Source organism: Oxyura jamaicensis, chromosome 14 (assembly GCF_011077185.1).
Source record: "Oxyura jamaicensis isolate SHBP4307 breed ruddy duck chromosome 14, BPBGC_Ojam_1.0, whole genome shotgun sequence".
NCBI lineage: Eukaryota > Metazoa > Chordata > Aves > Anseriformes > Anatidae > Oxyura > Oxyura jamaicensis.
Window position 1 is genome coordinate 8,344,954 of NC_048906.1, and position 18,049 is coordinate 8,363,002.

The 18,049-nt window shown below is 45.3% G+C and overlaps 1 protein-coding gene across 1 annotated transcript in view; it reads right to left on the reverse strand.

Annotated features, from left to right (window-relative positions):
* Nucleotides 1-18,049, reverse strand: part of IQCK (IQ motif containing K) — a 183,673-nt gene that overhangs the window by 64,654 nt on the left and 100,970 nt on the right. The window lies entirely within an intron of this gene.

An 18,049-nucleotide genomic window follows, 5' to 3' on the forward strand; every position in this document is an offset into this window, starting at 1 on the left:
CTTCCCTGCAGATAGGCTGTATTCAGTTACAGGAGCTGGTATAAATAGGAAAAGTAGCAGTTTGATTCAAACTGGGGATCAAAAGCGATTATTAAAAAGGAAATCCTCCCCATCCGCATGCCTGGGGATGCCCAGGGGCTGTGTGTTTTACAGGCCGAACAACTCCTGTTCTGAGGGGAGCATCCAGAGCCCCTGCTTGTTGACCCTGTTTGGTGACCCCAAACATTAATTCATAGGGTCATTCGTACATTCATTCCTGTAGGGTATTCCAGTCTGTTCAAGTGACAATGATCTGTCATGAAACACTGGCCTTAAGGATCGTATCTTGTTAAACATGAACTTTAAATATATCATGGCTTTTGCCAGAAATGAGTGGGGAAAAAAAACACACACACACACACAATGAGAAAAAGCCACCGATAATGGTAAAATACAAAGTACTAGAGATGGATTGCATTATACTTTGACATGGGGGACAAAGCTTCTTGCCTGAGCAGCCGTATCACATCCCCAGGGATATTTGATCCTGCAGGAGCCACCCAAGCTGGGAGACAGGCTCCTAGCAGTTCAGCAGCTTACAGAATTTTCCTCCAAACAAACCACTGTTTGCTGCTGCAATGGTAAGGCTCAAACTTTGCAGATTTCACAGGAAGCAGAATATCTTCACCAAGTAGGTAACCAGGCCAAAAAGAAATAAGTGTTTTAAGAAATAAGTGCTTTTCAACTTGGTTTTCCTGGCTAATAGAAAATAATTTTAGCTCAAGTGACCTCAAGTTAAATTCATCTGAAAGACTAAACTTAATCACAGATCACTATTTATTTCCTAAAAGGACAGTTTGATAAGCCAACTGAAGTGAGCTGGATTCAGGACCACAGGGACTGAGCATGGAGGAAGCCCAACATTTCTTCAAATGGAAAGTACCAACACTACCTAGAACTTGTACCCCAATCAAATGTAAAACTTTGAGAGATCAAGCTCCTTGCTTCTCCAAAGTAGTAGGACCTTAGACAATTAAAAGCAAGCAGAGAATAAAGAAACTGATCAGAAAATACATATCCCAGAGATTGAGAAGGGTCAAAGTAAACGCGAAAATTGCCCTGAACAAAGTTGAGCCAGGTCTTGTGCAGGGCATTGCATTGCAAAAGGCTTGGTGGTCAAATTTGGTTTGTCAGCAATACAGAAAAAAAAGTCTGCAGTCTAATGAAGTCAAAATTAGGAATGAACTAGGTATAGTTTTAAAGCTAATGAAACTTCTGTTGGGATGCATGCATCAGGGCAGCCCTGTGCCAAAGGCAGGCTTGCAAGGATGCAGGCAGGGCAGGAGGGGAGAGCAGGCAAGCCAAGGTGCGCCAGAACCCCTCCAGCCTCCTCCCTGGACTATTGGAGATGGATGGGAACTGGCAGGGGTTTGAAGGGCTGTCCTGAAGCTGCCGAGTACTGGCAGGTGTATGAGGTGTGATCCAGGTGGTAACATTGGACTCACTCCCCCAGTTCCCACTGACGTGAACGGCTTTAGAACAGGTTTTAAAGGGCAGCAGCAAGGAGGGACAGCTCAGCAGGAAAGGGGCACTGCTGGAAGGGGCAGCATCGGGTTTGATGGCGCTTATCAGGGAGTTGTTCCTCCAGGAGGAAGCCGGGGATCTGCCTGTCTCAGTATTTTCATTAACAGCTGCGGCATGTGAAGTACCGATGAAATGCAGAGATTATTAAGAAGGCATTGTACTGCCAGTGGAGGACTGAAGGAAAGGTATTTCATGTAAGAACCAGATGACCTTGAAGATTCAAGTGATAAAAATTGGATTAATTCAATAGTAATAAACACAAGGCTCTCCACTTGTCTGTCTGTAACAATGCATTTGCTATAAAACCTCAGAAACAGTCAGAACACAGAAACAGTCAGAAACAACCAAGAACGCAGTTGCACCAGCTGGGCTTGAATGACAATGAGTCACTAACAGAAAGCAGCTGAAAAATCCCAGAATTTATTCCAAGACATTCTAAAGATACAGCAGAGTATTAATTGCATTTTGCAACTAATACGTGGAATACGCATTTATAAAAAGGGATAAATAGCAGTAGCCAGAGAAGAGCTTGATAAAGAAACAGAGCAGGAACAAGAATAAGTGGTTATGGACTTCCCTTGGTAAGTTTACCCTTGAGGTCAGAAAATCATCTCTACCAAAGCAGGGAGGTTTTGCAAAAGCCTGCCCAGAAGTCCAGATTTCCTCTGTGGTTTTAAATGGAGCTCAGTGGGTTCATGAACAGGATGGTGAGATGATGCTGGCAGCAGGACTTATCAGGACCAGGCATCCTCAGATCTGGCAGTCCCATGCCCCACCATTCCCCAGGTCCCCACACAGCTCGGCAGGTCTGTAAGGGCAGAAGCGGTGGTCCCCAAGCCCATTCCCCCCACCTGGGCTGCTTCTGGGGGACACATCCAGCTCAAGAGGCAGGAAAGCTGCTCGCTGCTTATCAGAGCCACCCCAGAAGCACACAGAGCATGGCACAGACCAGAGCTAACACACTCCCTGTTGAACTAGCACTGACTTCTGCATCAGCTGCTCAGGTCTTCAGAAACCTCTTTAAACCCACCAGAGGCAAATAAAAAGCAGCCTCACGCAGACTTGAATTGTTAAATAATAATCCCACTATTAGCAGGCTGGGGCTGGATTTGCCAGAGCTGCCTTTCTGACAGCATGCAATTAATCCCCGGGAGTTGCCAGACACAACAAGGGGGTTGAAAGGCTCCAGCCTTTTGTAATAAATAGGCATTGCAAATGAATTTACTATTAGCTGCCACAGCGGACCAAAGCAACATAAATATTTATTGTAATTACAAAAATGTGTCAAAAAAATTAAAGGCTTGTGTCTTCCTGCCTCACAGACAAGCTGGAAACCCTGCACCATGCATTTCTCATCAGCAGCTTTGCCATCGAGTCTGCTAGGAGTATGATACTGAATATCACAGGCAAAAGATTAATGTGCAGTACCAAAGGCCTTCAGCTGAGCACGGCACCTCACACTGTCTGCTGCAGGAGCAAAGTGAAGCTGCCACTGACCTGAGGATCTTGCAGCCAGGAGAGGAGTGCAGGTGCATTTTTACTACCCTCGTTCTGCAGATGGAGAAGCAAGGCACTGGGAGGAGCGATTGCCTCACATTCCTCAAGTGAAAGAGCAGCAAAGGGACTCGGTGTCACAGGCCAGGTGGGCCCTGCTGGGTGATGGCACAGTGACTCGCCGCCTGCCCCCACAGAGGCGGCTCTGGGCTGAGCTCTCCCAGCTTTGTCCCCCTGATACAGACAGCACCGACCTTCAGTGCTGCTGTGTTTCTGGGATAAAAAAAGCACACGAGAAGTCCAAAGGTGAGGTATGCTGCTTTCACAGGGAAAACCATCAGAGCCTCTGGCTGCCTATCACACGAAACAGGTGTTGGGACCACAAAATCACTCAGGGATGAGCTGTGTTTTAGCAACACCACTTACGACAGCCTTAGCAAAGATCTTTCCCTGATTTTCTCCTGTTTTTAAAGGATTTGTGGGGGTTCCCCTTAAGAGAGAAAAAGGGCACACACTGTGGGGTTTTTCCTCAATCTACTTAAGCATTCTGCAAAAAGCTATGTAACCAAATTGGAGGCAATTTCAGGAAAGGAGTAATCATGACAGTAACCCAGAAGCAGTAGTGGAGACACCACTCGCATTGCCTCCTCTTCTAGTTGTATCGCCAGGCGGCTCCACTTAAGCAGGAACAACCCAGACCAAGCTCTGGAACCCCAACAGGCCCTGCCAGACCAGGGGCAAATGGTATGAAACACATGATTTGTTCCTTAGTACAGCCCAGGAGGGACACGGCCCCAGAGTCCTAAATCATTCCACATCAAGGGGAACGTGGAAGTTCAGGAAGGCCATGCTGAGAGCAAGCCCTAACGCATAAAGCACAGAGCCCCAGTTTGCAGAAACAGACTAGGAAATGCTACTATTTTTATTACAAGTTGTAGATATCAGGTGAATCACATCTTTCTGATCAGTCTCTTTAAAATAGCATCCACTATTATTTATCATGAGTTTTAACAGTAGTTGAGTGGAAAAGGTTAGCTGAAAGCTGCTTTATAGATTACATCTGACTCTGGTTAGAGAAGTACAAATAAAGGCAAACAAGGCACTACTTGTGGTCTTCTCCTCTGGATAGATCCAGAAAGAAAAGGCATTGCAAGGAGGGTTCAGCACAGCCATGCATGCCGGTACTCCGACAAAGGTGGGTTTCTCTCCTGGTGCTCTGCGAGCCAGCAGTGAGGATGCAGCACCATGCCTGAGCACATGAAAACCACCCGTCCTACCATGCTCAACTCAAAATCATCTGACGATCTTACAGCTGCATTTATCCTGGAGGATCTAAGAGACAACTGGCCACAGCTGGCTGGTTTATCAGCAGCCTGCAGGAACAACACATAATAAACAGATTTTCATTTAAGCCAATATTGCACTGGTGTGACCTTTTCCAAGAGTGCATGTGTAAACTCCAGCAATCAACAGCACTACAGCTCAGCAGCTGCATGGGGGAAGGCTCATGCCTGATAATTCACCTCTCCAAGGCAAACCCTGCAGACGCTGAGATGGGAGCAGTGCTTTGTGCCTGCATGCACTGAGAGGGTGGTAGTGCTTACGGGGTGAAGATAAGGATACACATCTGCGGAATAGCTGAAGGAGAGACCTGCTTAACATGCAGAACCATCACGCTCAACACAAGCAATTGCTCCAGTGATTCAGAGAGGAGAATGAATAGGCAGAGGATGAAATTTGCAGTTTAATTAAACTACTAGGAATTATCAAGAATGGGGGGGAAATCAGGGAAATGGCACAGGGGAATCCACAGGCAGTGGCTATTTTACTAAACTGTCTGCTAATACAGGAGTACAAAAGTATTAATAAAAAACTCAAAATCCCACTAAACATCAGTTGGGTCTCTGGGAAGGAGAAGCCCAGGAGGGAGACAAGAACGAGGCCGCCATGGTGCAGAGCAGGAAGACTGGAATTCCTCTGGGTCGAACAGAGGGATTGTACCAGACCCGTGCAGAGTTGAAGGGTGACACAGGCAGAGAAGGGGCTCCCCTTCAGGCTGCCTCACCACACAAGGGCACAGCTGATCTATGGCTTGGCAATGGTGACCTGCAACAGGACCACGGTCCCAGAAAGGTCTTTCTGCAATTGTAGCCCCAGTGATTGCTACAGCTGAAAAAAAAACAAGTTTCTACCAGACTGGGAGGATGGGGCATCAAAGCAGCTCTCCAAAAATCAGACATGGAAAGCATCCTGCTCTGGGTTGCAGGAGCAAAGGAGTGGCTGAGAGAGGAGTTTGGAGAGTCTCCTAAGAAGGGATAGGATAAAAGCACAGTAGGACAGAGCAGCATCACACACACAAACAGCACACCTTAGCCCATATCAGATGGCCTCAACCAGCTCAACTTTCCTTCCAATGAAGGAGATAACTTCACTGTGTCCACACAGGGCCTGGAGGCATCTCAGCAGCTTCCCTCCCTCCACCAGCTGAGCTCTGCAAGCCACTGGGGTGCTGCTGTGCTCAGCAGGGCACTGCCTCTGTGAGCTCACACGTGGGCACCACCGAGGCAGTTACCTATGCTAAGACAGTTTGGTAGTTATAGCGATGAGTTGAAGGATCAATAGATGTAATTACAATGAAGCAGTTTACTAACTGTAAAAAGAAAATCTGAATTGAAACATATGTTGAAAGGAAAGTGTTTGGCCAAGCAGCCATACGTCTCCCAGAAGAGTCAGAGGGGGAGATTTGCCAAAAGAGGCTTTGCTATTCTCCAGGCCAGAGGAAACCTCAGGAAGGGGCAGAAAGGGACAACTGGATCCCTAAAGCCAGGGCAGGTAACCACCACACATCTGCCAAACAGGGCAAGTGCTGAGACACACCAAGTTGGTGTGCTGCAAGGTGTCCCCAGAGCAGAGACTCTACCACAGCCTGCTGGGTGCAGGCAGTGGCAGTGATGGCAACTAATCACTGATGCTAATGTACATTAAAAAATAAAACATTTACCATTCAGGTGTCTCTGCACTAGTCTTCCTCTTGAGCTTCATAAAGCACAAGGGAGAAGTTACCAAATAGACCTCTCTGCTTTTTTCTCTTAAAGCTGTTTGTCATCATTTTCCCTGTCTGTTAAAACCTTGGGTAGATGTATGAGGACAAGTTATTCCTCTCAGCAGTGAGCCACCAGTAGTTATGTCCACTTAGAGAGCTTTGGCCTACATTGGAGAGAGAAAGCCTCAGGTGGCAGGAGACCCAGCCCACCAGCACCCCTTCGCACCTGCCTTCAGCAACATGGGACCTCCTTGCGGACCCAGGACCAGGTTTATGAGCACAAAGCAGTCACTGGGCGCTGCTCCCCTCAGAGTCTGCACACCACTGGTAACCAAAGTGCTACACAAAGACAAGCCCAGCTCAAGATGCACTTGCTTTCAGATCCCAATGTAAATCAAGAACTCTTGGCATTTTCCCTCAAAACAAGTCTTACAGACATGGAACAGCAGTGGAAGGTTTGTGCCATGTGCCCACAGCTTGTCATAAAAAAAAAAAAAAAAAGCAACCAAAACCAGGCAAGATTCCCTCCTCTTAGATTTAGACAGGGTAGAAATGCTGCTGGCTCAAAGATTTGCCTTTAAACTTCTATGTGATGGTGCTTCACTACCAAAACCATTCCCAAAACTAATTGTGAAGGGAAATTGCTTCTCTAGCCCCACTCATGCTTGGGTACTTCTAAGAAATCAGTCACAAGTAATAGCTTGACTGAGGGACAGCTGGAGAATTTCAATACTTTTTTTTTTATGACAAAGTATATAAAAACTTCACGTAATCGATTGTCTCCCCATCTCCCCTTTATAGGAGAGGTTTATAAGGCTCCAAGAGCACAGACTGTATGCATGCTCCTGTCCTAAACCCACCAGAGCTTTCAGTTCATGCAGACTGTAAAAGCTATTTTTCAAACCGCACTAACCCTCATAACCTACAAACTATGTGGGTTCAGACCTGCTCTGTCTCCAGGTGCTCTGTGGATGTGACCCTCAAGTACAAACGCCCAGGACTCACCCAGGAGCTGCTGCTGCTGCCATGAGCACCATGAGATGATGACCACGGCCTCCATTTTGTAGCTGTGGTGAACAACAGACATCGACACAAGGCCTTGCAGGAGACAGTTTAGGCATGCCATCCCTTACCATACACGTTCCCGGTGTTACTTGTGTTTACACCAATTACTTTAATACCTTCTAGCATTCAGGCTTCCATGCTTTCAAGGTAGCCAGGGCTGAACTGAACTATAACTACAAAAACATCTTTCTCCATTTCTGAATTGAATACATTCAGGTGAAAAACTCCCTTCCAAAGATGGAATTGTAGATTATGCTTTAGATGTTCTAAGTGAAAATATTAACTACTAAATGGATTCAACAAAACTCATCTTCATATCCTCACAAGAGATTGAACATTGACAATTTACATTGCATGTATTTTTTACTAATTTCCTTGAACTTGGCTGGTTTGCACCTTACGTGCCTCCTGCCCCTGGGACCATGGTTCCCTGCCCAGGCTGTCAGGCATCCTTCTCCCTGGGTGAGCCACCCACCTCCCCAGAGCCAGAGCAGGACGACATCGCACTCCCTCCGCAGCCATTTCCCTAACACATCAGTCGTCTACAAAGAAGAGCACAGCCCCCTTTCTTGGTAGTTATTTATCACAGCAGGTATTAGGTAAGAATGTAAAAGCTGGATTTTCCTCAAAGTCAGTTGGATATTTAGTGCTCCCAGCCTTCCACGGAGCCACACAAGCCTTCTGCAGCCAGCCATTCAACTGCCTCAACACAAACCTCAGGGGCCATGAGAATTTGGCAGCCTCAAGCAGTTCTTGCATTATGGGTGAAGCAGGTGGAGAAACGGATTTTGCTGTGGGTTCTTAACATACCACAGCAGCCTTTTTTTGGTTTATGTGCCACCACCCAGACCCTGCCTCCCAGGAAAGCCATTTTGTGCACCTGCAAGGCCTTGTCTCCTCAGTCAGCACTCGCACATCCCCACCTGCCACGGGATGCTCATTGATGAAGTTTGTGATGCAGTTCAAACAGATGGGCTCAAAAATGTAAGTTGCTAATTTCCAGTCAACTCTCAGCTAAGCAATGAATGATCAGGAGAAGCAGCTCATCTGGATCAGGCCTTCCAGTCACAGACTTTGCCTTTGCCAAAACATCTGCCATCCCTAAACCCAATGTTTCCTTCACATAAATAAAACAGGAACCAAAAGCTGAATTAGTACAAAATCAAAGAACACGCTGATACCTGAAGGTGCACCAATGCTTTGTGAATATAGTTTGTCATGACCTGTGCCCACTGCTGAGGTGTCACTGCCCAGGTGGGCCTCTCAGCAGGTACGGAGATCTGCTTCAAGACTTGGGGTTAGGACAGTTGTTTGCTTTTCATACCTGGTTACTCCCGAGCAGCACTGAAACCACATTTTATAAATGCTTTGAGAACTGCACTGATGTAGAAAACTATCACAAGGATTACTGTGAACAGATAATCCCACTTTAAGACACCTCTGCCAAGCAAAGGCCTGATTTCCACAAGAGCCCTGCCTTTGACCAGGAGGCCACAAAACACATACAGGCCCTGTATGCAGACCAGTTGTGCTACAGTCAGTGTGATCTGACAGTGCTGTACCAGACTGAATGAGCCTCCATCAATACTAGACGCTGCCAGCACGGTGTCTGGTCACTTGGGACTAATTTCTATGGGAAATAAAATCAAGACTGTAGCTTAACTGTGGAGGCTGCCTTTTTTTTTTTTTTTTTTCCTTTCTCCAATGGTTTAAAGATCTAGGAAGAACTCTGCATATTTCCAAGGAATGTGTGCCAACATCCAGGTCAGCAATTTAGGTCACTCTGGCCTTGTTATACTGCTGTCTTCTGATCTGAAATGAGCAGCTGGCACCAGAGGACGGGGCCTTAATACACAGCAAAAGCAGGTCAGGCATAGGGAGAGGCCAACTTCATGCTAAGCTTTTTGCACTGAACACATGTGAAAGATGAGTATGAAAACACTAAGAGAAGCTACAAATAGACTGGAGGTTACTGACTGAAAACGGAGCCAGGGCTGTAAAGTCCTGAGACCAGGACAGGGTGCACTTTTCCAAGATGGCTATTAACACATAGATACGAGTTTATCATCTCAAAACCTCTGGAGGAGAACAATCTTGCAAGTCCAGAGCCAACAAACATGATATTCAAGCACAAAAATAAGGTCTACAATTGCTCACTATCTTAAAGCACCTCCAAGGCTTATAAGGAAAGCCAAGGAGACCAACTGCAGTTTTAACAAGTTAATAGGGTAATTGTAAATCCTCATACATTACAAAGGAGCACCTGAGATTTATTACAGATCAAGAGCACTGAGCATACTGTGCCCCACTCTGCAGGTGCACCCCTGCCAGAAGTGACAGTGGTAAAATTCACCAGTGAACCAGGAAGACCAGTCACTCTTTGGGGACCAGCTACTATCAAAAAACAGGTATTTAATTCCAACTCTACTTAAGAAAACACATTTCTGGGGACAACAAAATGCCCAGTTCCAGGAACACTTCACCATCATTATACCATGCAGACAACTCACCTGGAGAAATGCCACTTTCTGCAGCAAGTTTTACTGGCAGGTGCCGGTAACTGGAGCAAAGCTTCTGCATGGAAGATGAGGAGGAAATAACACATACAAAAGGTGCCAGTGAGGGAATTTAGGTTACCAAACAACTCCTCCCAGCTTCGCCACTGAGTTCTCATACAGCCCTGAACACCTCCCTCAGCTCTCAGAGGAAGCTGATCTCACCAGAAGCCTTTTAGGACACTATGATTTTCTTTGCATACTCAAGTATTTCACTTCTGAGAGATAAGTACCATAGACAAGAAAAAGATGCAGGAAATTATGCCAAATTACATCTCTTGATCAGTGACTTTGCTTCCTGGCTTCTCAGGGTCTTTAAGGCACTCCAGTGTTGTTGCTTGTCACTGACATTCCTGACAGTTATTTCTCTGCAGATTTCTCCACAAGTTATAATATTTTGATGACCTGCCTATAGAGCACAGTCTGCTTCTCAACATGGGAACTCATTGACTGACTGTTGATGAGATAGATTTAGTTATTTGAAAATCAATTCTACAGGTATTTAAACACAAGTGCTAGAAATTCCTCTGCCAGATAAAATAATCTTATTTTTCAATACGTTCTGTTGCCTGTGTGAAACTACGATGAGGCTATTTTTTGGAGATAAATACCTTGGTGGTATGCAAAGCCTACTGAAATGAACCTGATCCTTCCCAATATGTAAATAACCTAAAATGAAAGTGATGGACTTGCAGTTTAAGTGCTCAGGAGTTAGGAGAAGCAAATATATGAAGATCAGACCAGCTCAGAGAGACCAGCATGGTGTTTCCTATCAGGCCTGGCACCTCACCAGCTCTTAGGGCACAGAATCTTCTAACCACACGTAACCAGAAGTGACAGTGACTCCACCATCCTGAGCATAGCCACGGTCAGAACAGATATTCCCCCACATCTGCATTTGCTAGTTACCTAGCATAACCAGAAACTTCCTGCTACGCTTCATATACAGATATGTACACATGCACACACACACCAAAGAGTTGTGATGCCAAGTGCACTGTCAGTGACTGCTACACTAATGAAGTCCAACATGAGACAGTCACACTGCAGATCTGATCCTTCCACACGGCTGCTGGAGCTGAGTGCTCCAGATGGTACTTCTGGCACAGATTTATTTTGTTTGCCATGGCCACCCCAGAAAACACTATGCCAGCATTGAGTTAATAAACCCAGCTGCTAGGCATGAAGGGTTAACAGTTCATCTAGCAAAATTAATTTATTTTCAAAACCCATTCTGTTGTCACTTACCGAGAGGAAAAAAGTTAAGCACTGTAAAATGGGCAGCAATAATTGCATTTCCTTAAGGACACGTCTGGCAGGAGGTTGCTATCTGTTTCACGAAGTACGTGACCATGATACTGTCATTTTGACAGCATCAATGTGTGTAGCCATTAATCTTAGAAGTTTAAAACCCATAAATCTGTTAAACCTACTGTCATTGATTAGGAATTACATTACTGCAATACACAGAAGCCTTTTAATTTTTTTTTCCTCCAAAATGAATAAACAGGTCTGTTCAGTTTATCTTTTCCTATTAGTGATAAAGGGCAAAGCTGTTTCATGGCTATGCATCATTGTTTTGGAACAAAATCATACCTAGGAAGCTTGGGAGAGGGGGCAACGAGAAGGAAAAACAGGCTTCCAAAGTTGTAACATAACCTCACTACTTACCTTCTCTTCTCAAGAGTATCAGCAAGACAGAATTTGTCAAACCTTGAATCTCACAAATTTGGTTGATAGGGACGCATTGAATAACCCAGCCAGCCTCCTCACACAAGGAAGATAAGCATATCTGTTGTGTTAGATCTTTATTTGCTTGCCAATTTGCTTTTTTTATGCTCCTAGCTATTGGAAATATTCCAGATTGATCAAGTTAGCAAGTGAACCGACCTTCCAGGACCACATAGATAATTACTCCTCATTACAATAATGACTCAATAATTCACACAAATGACTGGGAAATCCACTGCCTTTGACTGAATTTTGACATCTGGGTGCCACTAAAATGAAAAAAAAAAAAAAAAAAAAAAAAAGACGTGAACCTCAGCATACAAATAATTTTATTAAGGTCAGACTGATGTGCTGATATCTCCACACACAAGTGCTCTCCCTGAAAGCCCTGACCCCACCTTCACTACAAAACTCCCAGGATTTGGTGCGATCAGGTCACCATATCAACTTAGAGTATTTGACAAGCAGGAGGAGGGAAGCATACCAAGGTCTTTTTGATAATCAACTGTAAAATTGGGAACTACCGTTCAGATTTAACTATCTGTTCATTTTTGGGGTAGGGAGGTGTATATAAGAGAAAGCCTTTCAGAATAAGGACTCGTTAACAAGAGTTTTCTGCATGCTGTTAAGAACAGCCAGTGGAAAAACAAAGGGAAGAGCAAGCACCTACAGATACATTCCCAAAGCAAAAACAGTGTTCCAGATGCCTTCTAGCAATTCCTGCAGGAAACAAAGCACTAAAGGACTGAAATTTGGTTTGACTCTTCTTTCTGCACTGGCCTTCTATTGCAGCGCTCATCTTTCTTTTCTCCTTGTTTTAAACTCAACCAGCTCGGCAGAGTTTGGATGCAAGGACTGCATTGGGTACTAATTAAATATAGCGTATGTTCTCTTAGTAGTTGTTTACAGCTGGAAGATCAAATGGTTTACTGCGACTTTGATCTTGATGCCTCTCCTTGAAAAAACACAGACAAGTTCAATTGGCCTTTGCTGCAACTTCTTAGGGTTGTTGTTGATTGGATGCAGTTCCCATTAATAGACCTGCACATCTTCAAGATTGGGAAACCAAGTCAGCTTTTCCACCCTGTATAGGAATATACTAACAATTATGCTAAAATTAGACGGAAAGTCAGGGTACAAGTCCCCAAAAGGTAGCTTTGGAGCAGAAGTTAACCCAACAGCCATTCAGTGGCTCACCCAAATCACAGGAGAGTTCAGTGATGCACTGAAATGGGCTTCGTCCTGTCCCTGCTCTGACAGTGGCTGAGCTGGGAAAGGATTGACCACATCATCATTCCCACAACTGCCACAAAACACAATAGCTCTTTTTTTAAAAATAGAAAAAGACATCTTGCGTAGGAACTCTTATTGGCACAAATGGTCTTATGTAAGATTTTCATAGTGGTTTTATACAGTTAACTTCAGGAAGATTTTCCTGACTTTCTGCCTAAGCTCTTGCTCTCAGGACACAGTGCAGGTTGTGTAACTTAAATAGTCCCCAGGATGCAGGCCAGCCAAAGAAAGCTATGGGAGACTGACAACAGTCAACAATTTAATTTGCCTGAGGGCTGGAAAGTCAGAGAGTAGTACAAGATTCTCTGAACACCAAGTGGCCTTAATAAATAGCCCCCTTCAGAATCATTACAGCTGAATCTTGCTTTTCACTGTATTACACAGACACTAGGAGTCACTTAGGAGCTCGCCAGCTCTCAAATTGGCCAACAAACCAAAGTCAATCCAATTGGAATTGGGATAGAAGCATTTGCTAGAGTGAAGAGGACCATGAGAGATCAATAATATAGATCCTGGGACAAGTGAAAATGACTGTGTCTGCAGAAGGAAATAAATGAGAAAAAAAGTCCCAAATCAATTATTGCCAGGTGCCAGAATCTGGGGGAAAGTGAAATAAGACCAGGAATAACAAAACAGTAGCCATGTATGCATGAAACAAGTAGACAGGAGAAAAATATACATTTAGTGTTTACATTCAGAAGACCAACTCCCATTCCAGTCACACCACTCCTTTCATGGCTGTTATCTGTATGTAGGGAGGACACATGCATTCAATTCAAAGGGAACACAGGAAAAGACGTGATAAAAGATGGGAAGCCTCATTCCTGAAAATGCACCTTTCCAAAGAGCACAGAATGAGTAACACCTGAGCGATCATCACAGGGCTTGGAAGAGAAACACTACTCCCCTTGTTGAGAGGCAACTTCAGATGCTAATCACAGGATTTGACAATGCTTTCCCTGCAAAGAGAGACAGGTAAAAAAAAAAAAGGGCAGAAAGGTATTCTTAATCACCTACTAGCCAGAGGTGGAAAAAGTATGGTATGCCAAAGGATAGAGTTTTTAATACAGTTCAATACAGTCACCCTTACAAAAACAGAAGACAAGTAAAAACTGCAACTCCATGCAGAGGTCAAAGATTTTCAGCAATATCCAAACCCATGTTCAGGATAACCCCTTAATTGCAGCTATGATCTATAATGCATAGGGTGGTATCACATGAAGTCGAATATTGTAAAATAAGGACTTCTGGAGGAACATCTGTTCCAATTGAGCAGGTTCCCACTATTGCACAGCCCTTAAATATCAGCAACATCTGCTTTGCTGCGGAGGCTGAAGAGAGTTACTGTGCTTTGGGCTTTAGGCATGTGAGGGGGTACAGGGACATGTTAACAGCTGACATGTAAGCATGTGCAACAGCAGCCTGGTAGACCTCTCCCAGACACGCTTGTAAAGGCCAGCTTGCAGACATGTCTTATCTCACATTCCTGTCTGTCAGAAATGTATTTTAGTTTTGAGGATACATGCTGATTTCTGTTCTGTGAAATACATAGTGCCATGGATTTGAGTCCACAGGATCAAATTCCAGTAGTCTGCTTTCCAAATCACCTGATGCCGCCACGATTCAGACACAGGGAGAAGAGGAAAGGGTAATTCCATTTTGGGCACTGTTCAGTTCACACCCCGGAATAATTATGTATTTCATGGCTTATAGCTATGGGTTCAGCTGTTTTCTGTAGGTACCACCTCAGAGGTATCTACCCCCTCAGACACCACAACAATCAAGCGGTTTCATTTGCTCTCTCCACGTGCTTGAGTTAAACTTACTGAAGCAATAGGAGATCTTCTCAAGGACTGCAAAACAATTTGGAAAGGGCCCCGATGAACTAATGCTTTGCCAATGACTAGAGCACTGCATTCCAGAGTTTTTCCATTTGTGCATTAGGCAACTGCTAAAAACAATTCCTCTGAAGTCCAGATTGCCAAGGACCCCCTCATTAGCAAGGCAGGGACAAATCCTGCCATCTTACCACAGCCAGATTTCCAGTGACTGCAACTTCAAGAGATGCCATGGACCATCTCTCCCAGTTCAGAGAATTCCCACATCCCCCACCATCTGTCAAATTCCTCTTTGCAGATTTGTTCAGAGTACGAATTACATGCCAGCAACCATCAGCTGGCAGAGCCTGCACTGCACACACTGCACTCCTTGCATTTCCTTGTACATTAGCTGAGGCAACTGGACTGATGGATGCTTTCCCTGCACCAGATATGACTTCCACGCACCAGGCACATGTTTAGCAAGCATTCTGGTAATGTCTATTCATCAGCAGCAGTGTTAGCGCAGAGACAAGTGTCCTTCTTCAAACATATTGAAACCATGCCGACATCAGCAAGACTGCATGGTTTTGTCCGCAGCCATTTGTTGAGCTCTTCATTTCATTTATGTGAAGTTCAAAAGATCCAGCATTTTAGTATACTAACAGGATTTATTGTAGCATAAAGTTGCCACTATAAAAAAGGTAATAAAAGTTAAACCTAATGAATGTCTGAAATGAGAGTACCAACTAGTAAGTCAGAGGATTCCTCTGCCAGGACAGACAAGAATCTGCTCTAACATGCAATGCATTGCATGGAAACCCCCAAAGCCCCCCTGGGCCCCTCAGCTTAAGCAGACAACATGTTGACATGCCGATGTAAGCCATCCTAAGCATTTCAGCCCCAAGACAAGTAAGGGAGGATGCTTGATATGACAGGACAGCCTGCCTTTAACCCTTGCCCAGTACAGCCCATCCTTTCTTCTGAGAGAGGTTTGCCAAGTAGCAGAGGAGAGCACGACTGCAAGCAGCTTGTATTTAGGACCATATCCTGTGCACAGCATCTGTTGCTCAGAGTAACTGCCATGTGAGAGGGTCAGAGTTCCCAACCTTGCTGCTCCCTGGCTTAGCTCGGGACCACATGCATCTCCCCACGCCCTGGGGCCAGACTCCTGAATCACAGCTCTGCCTTCAACCCCATGTTAAGGGTTAGAGGGATGCAGGGACAAACAGTAAGTTTACCACTTCATCTTCGGTAATGGGGATTTAAAACAAAACTTTACTGGATGTCTCTGACAAAATTCCCTCTCCAAACTCCAAACCTGAAAGCCTCAAGCCTTCTCCTACCCAGGGCTCCTCCCTGCAGATGCACAGCCCATCCTGGGGGGTCTCTCTGCCAGCTGCACGTGCCTCACCACGACATGTTCCGCTTTAATCCTGACTTATGCTAATGTTGCTTCTGGGATTGATTATTAGGACAAACTGCTTATTGGTGTCTCTCCAAATCAGTATTTCACTGCCTCCAAAACACTGTGTCCTCCCCAGAGTGAAAGCCAATGTGAACTGCCTGGTAACTTCAGCAGGATTTCGGTAAAGGCCAGCAGGGCAGCTCTTCTAACAGTCAATCAATCTTTATGGATTTCAGTGGAGTTGCACCAATTTGCACTAGCTGAAGATTTGGACCAGCATCTTTCCCCACTAGGAGCCTAAGGAAGCTTGTATATTATTTTCGAGTCACCTATAAAGCAAGATCTGATGACATCTGCAGCAAGCAGATCTGCAGCCATTCATTTCGAGTAGTTAGCAGCCCACACAGCAGCAAATCACCACTAATGTCTGCTTCTCACACCACAGGGCTGTAAAACAAAACCACCTCTTGATTAAGAGGATTGTATTCAGAAACACTGCAGCTGGCACTCCAGCCACATCTGCCGAGGTCAGCTCAATATTGCCTTGAACCCTTCCCCAGCTCCCCTTCATGTTCTCCTTTGGAGCAGATGCAGCAGAGTATTTCCTTCCTCCACGTGTGGGATGTTTAGCCCATGGCTTTGTAGGTTTTTCCGCTCACACCAGACCCTGGGATGGGCAGGAGGTACCACACAGCTCAGGGACTCCTGTACACTTGTGCTATCTCATGGAGCAGGAACAAACTCAGTTTTTACCACCCTTGTTTTAAAACAGAGATGAAGAGACTACTCAAAATAGACACGTGGGGGCAAAAAGGTTAAACAATGACCTAAAAGCAATTTTGGCAGGTAAGTAGAAAATGTAAAAGAACATCTCTATTCTTTTGCTCTGGCAAGCCTCATCTTCCAGTAGTTACCCTGGCAGATAGCACAGAAGACCTCTGTCATGGCCAGGATGATTTCCAGCAGTTTGGACCAAGGCATACTGAGCTTTAAGCTGGGAATACGTATATCATTTCTCTACTGCAGCCCTATGAATTTCACAGCTCTGTGCTAACCAGTGGAAACAGCCTACGATTTTGTGAGCTTCTGCTGGCAAATTTGATGCACTCAATTCTTTTTCAGGCTGTCAAGCTGACTTGGGTGAGCTATGGCTTCCAATCCAAAAGGAAACAGCTATGGGAAAACCTTGCACCTCTGTCAGCCAACAGGCAGCCAGGGGAGCCAGCTCATGCACGCCTTGGGCTGCAGGCACTGGTGTCACTCCCTCCAAGCACCAACTGCTTGCTCCCGTGACCACACCCCACAGTCAGAGCATGGGACACCTTCCCTGCACTGTCACCTCACTACATGTCTCCAGGAGCCCTGCCATCCCCTGCCGGGTCTATCCACAAGGGAGACCATCCATCCCATTTCCCACAGAAGGGGGACAAAGATAAATGCACTCCACAGAAGAGGAAAGCTGTCTAAGTCTGAGAGTTTTGCACCAGACCATCTACCCTTAAACAGCCGTTATACCTTTCTGTATCATTCCAAGCTTTTTCCAGCCACTCGATCCCCCTGTGAAGAGCTCTCTCGCCCCAGGATGTAAACACATGACTGACTTCGATAGGGAAAGCAATACCATATTTACAGGCAGCCCTCCCTGGCCAACACCTCCACCCAAAGGAGTGGGGACAGACAGCCCTGCTAGGTCTGTTTAATGTATAGAAACACATTCAGCCCCTGTGAAGTCAGAACTTCCATAGTCCATCACAGCCCTGCCTGGCTGAACTACCTCTGAGCATTCATCACAGCAAAAACAAACCTCTCCCCAGCAGAAGTGCAGAAGGAGCTGTATTCTCCAGTGGAGGTTTGCAAGCAGGCAGATTTTTAATTAAGTGGAAAGGGCAGAATCCACAAAATGATTAAACATCTGCCAGGTGCTCACCCACTTGTCTGCTACTCACTGCAGATGGCCAGCTTTTAACCACAACTTGCTCTGAAGGCAGGGGACCAGCCTTGTCTCTTCAACTGATGCTTAAAAGACATTACAACCAAGCTTGTTCTATCTCCCTACCATGCTTAATTAGATCTCTGTAAG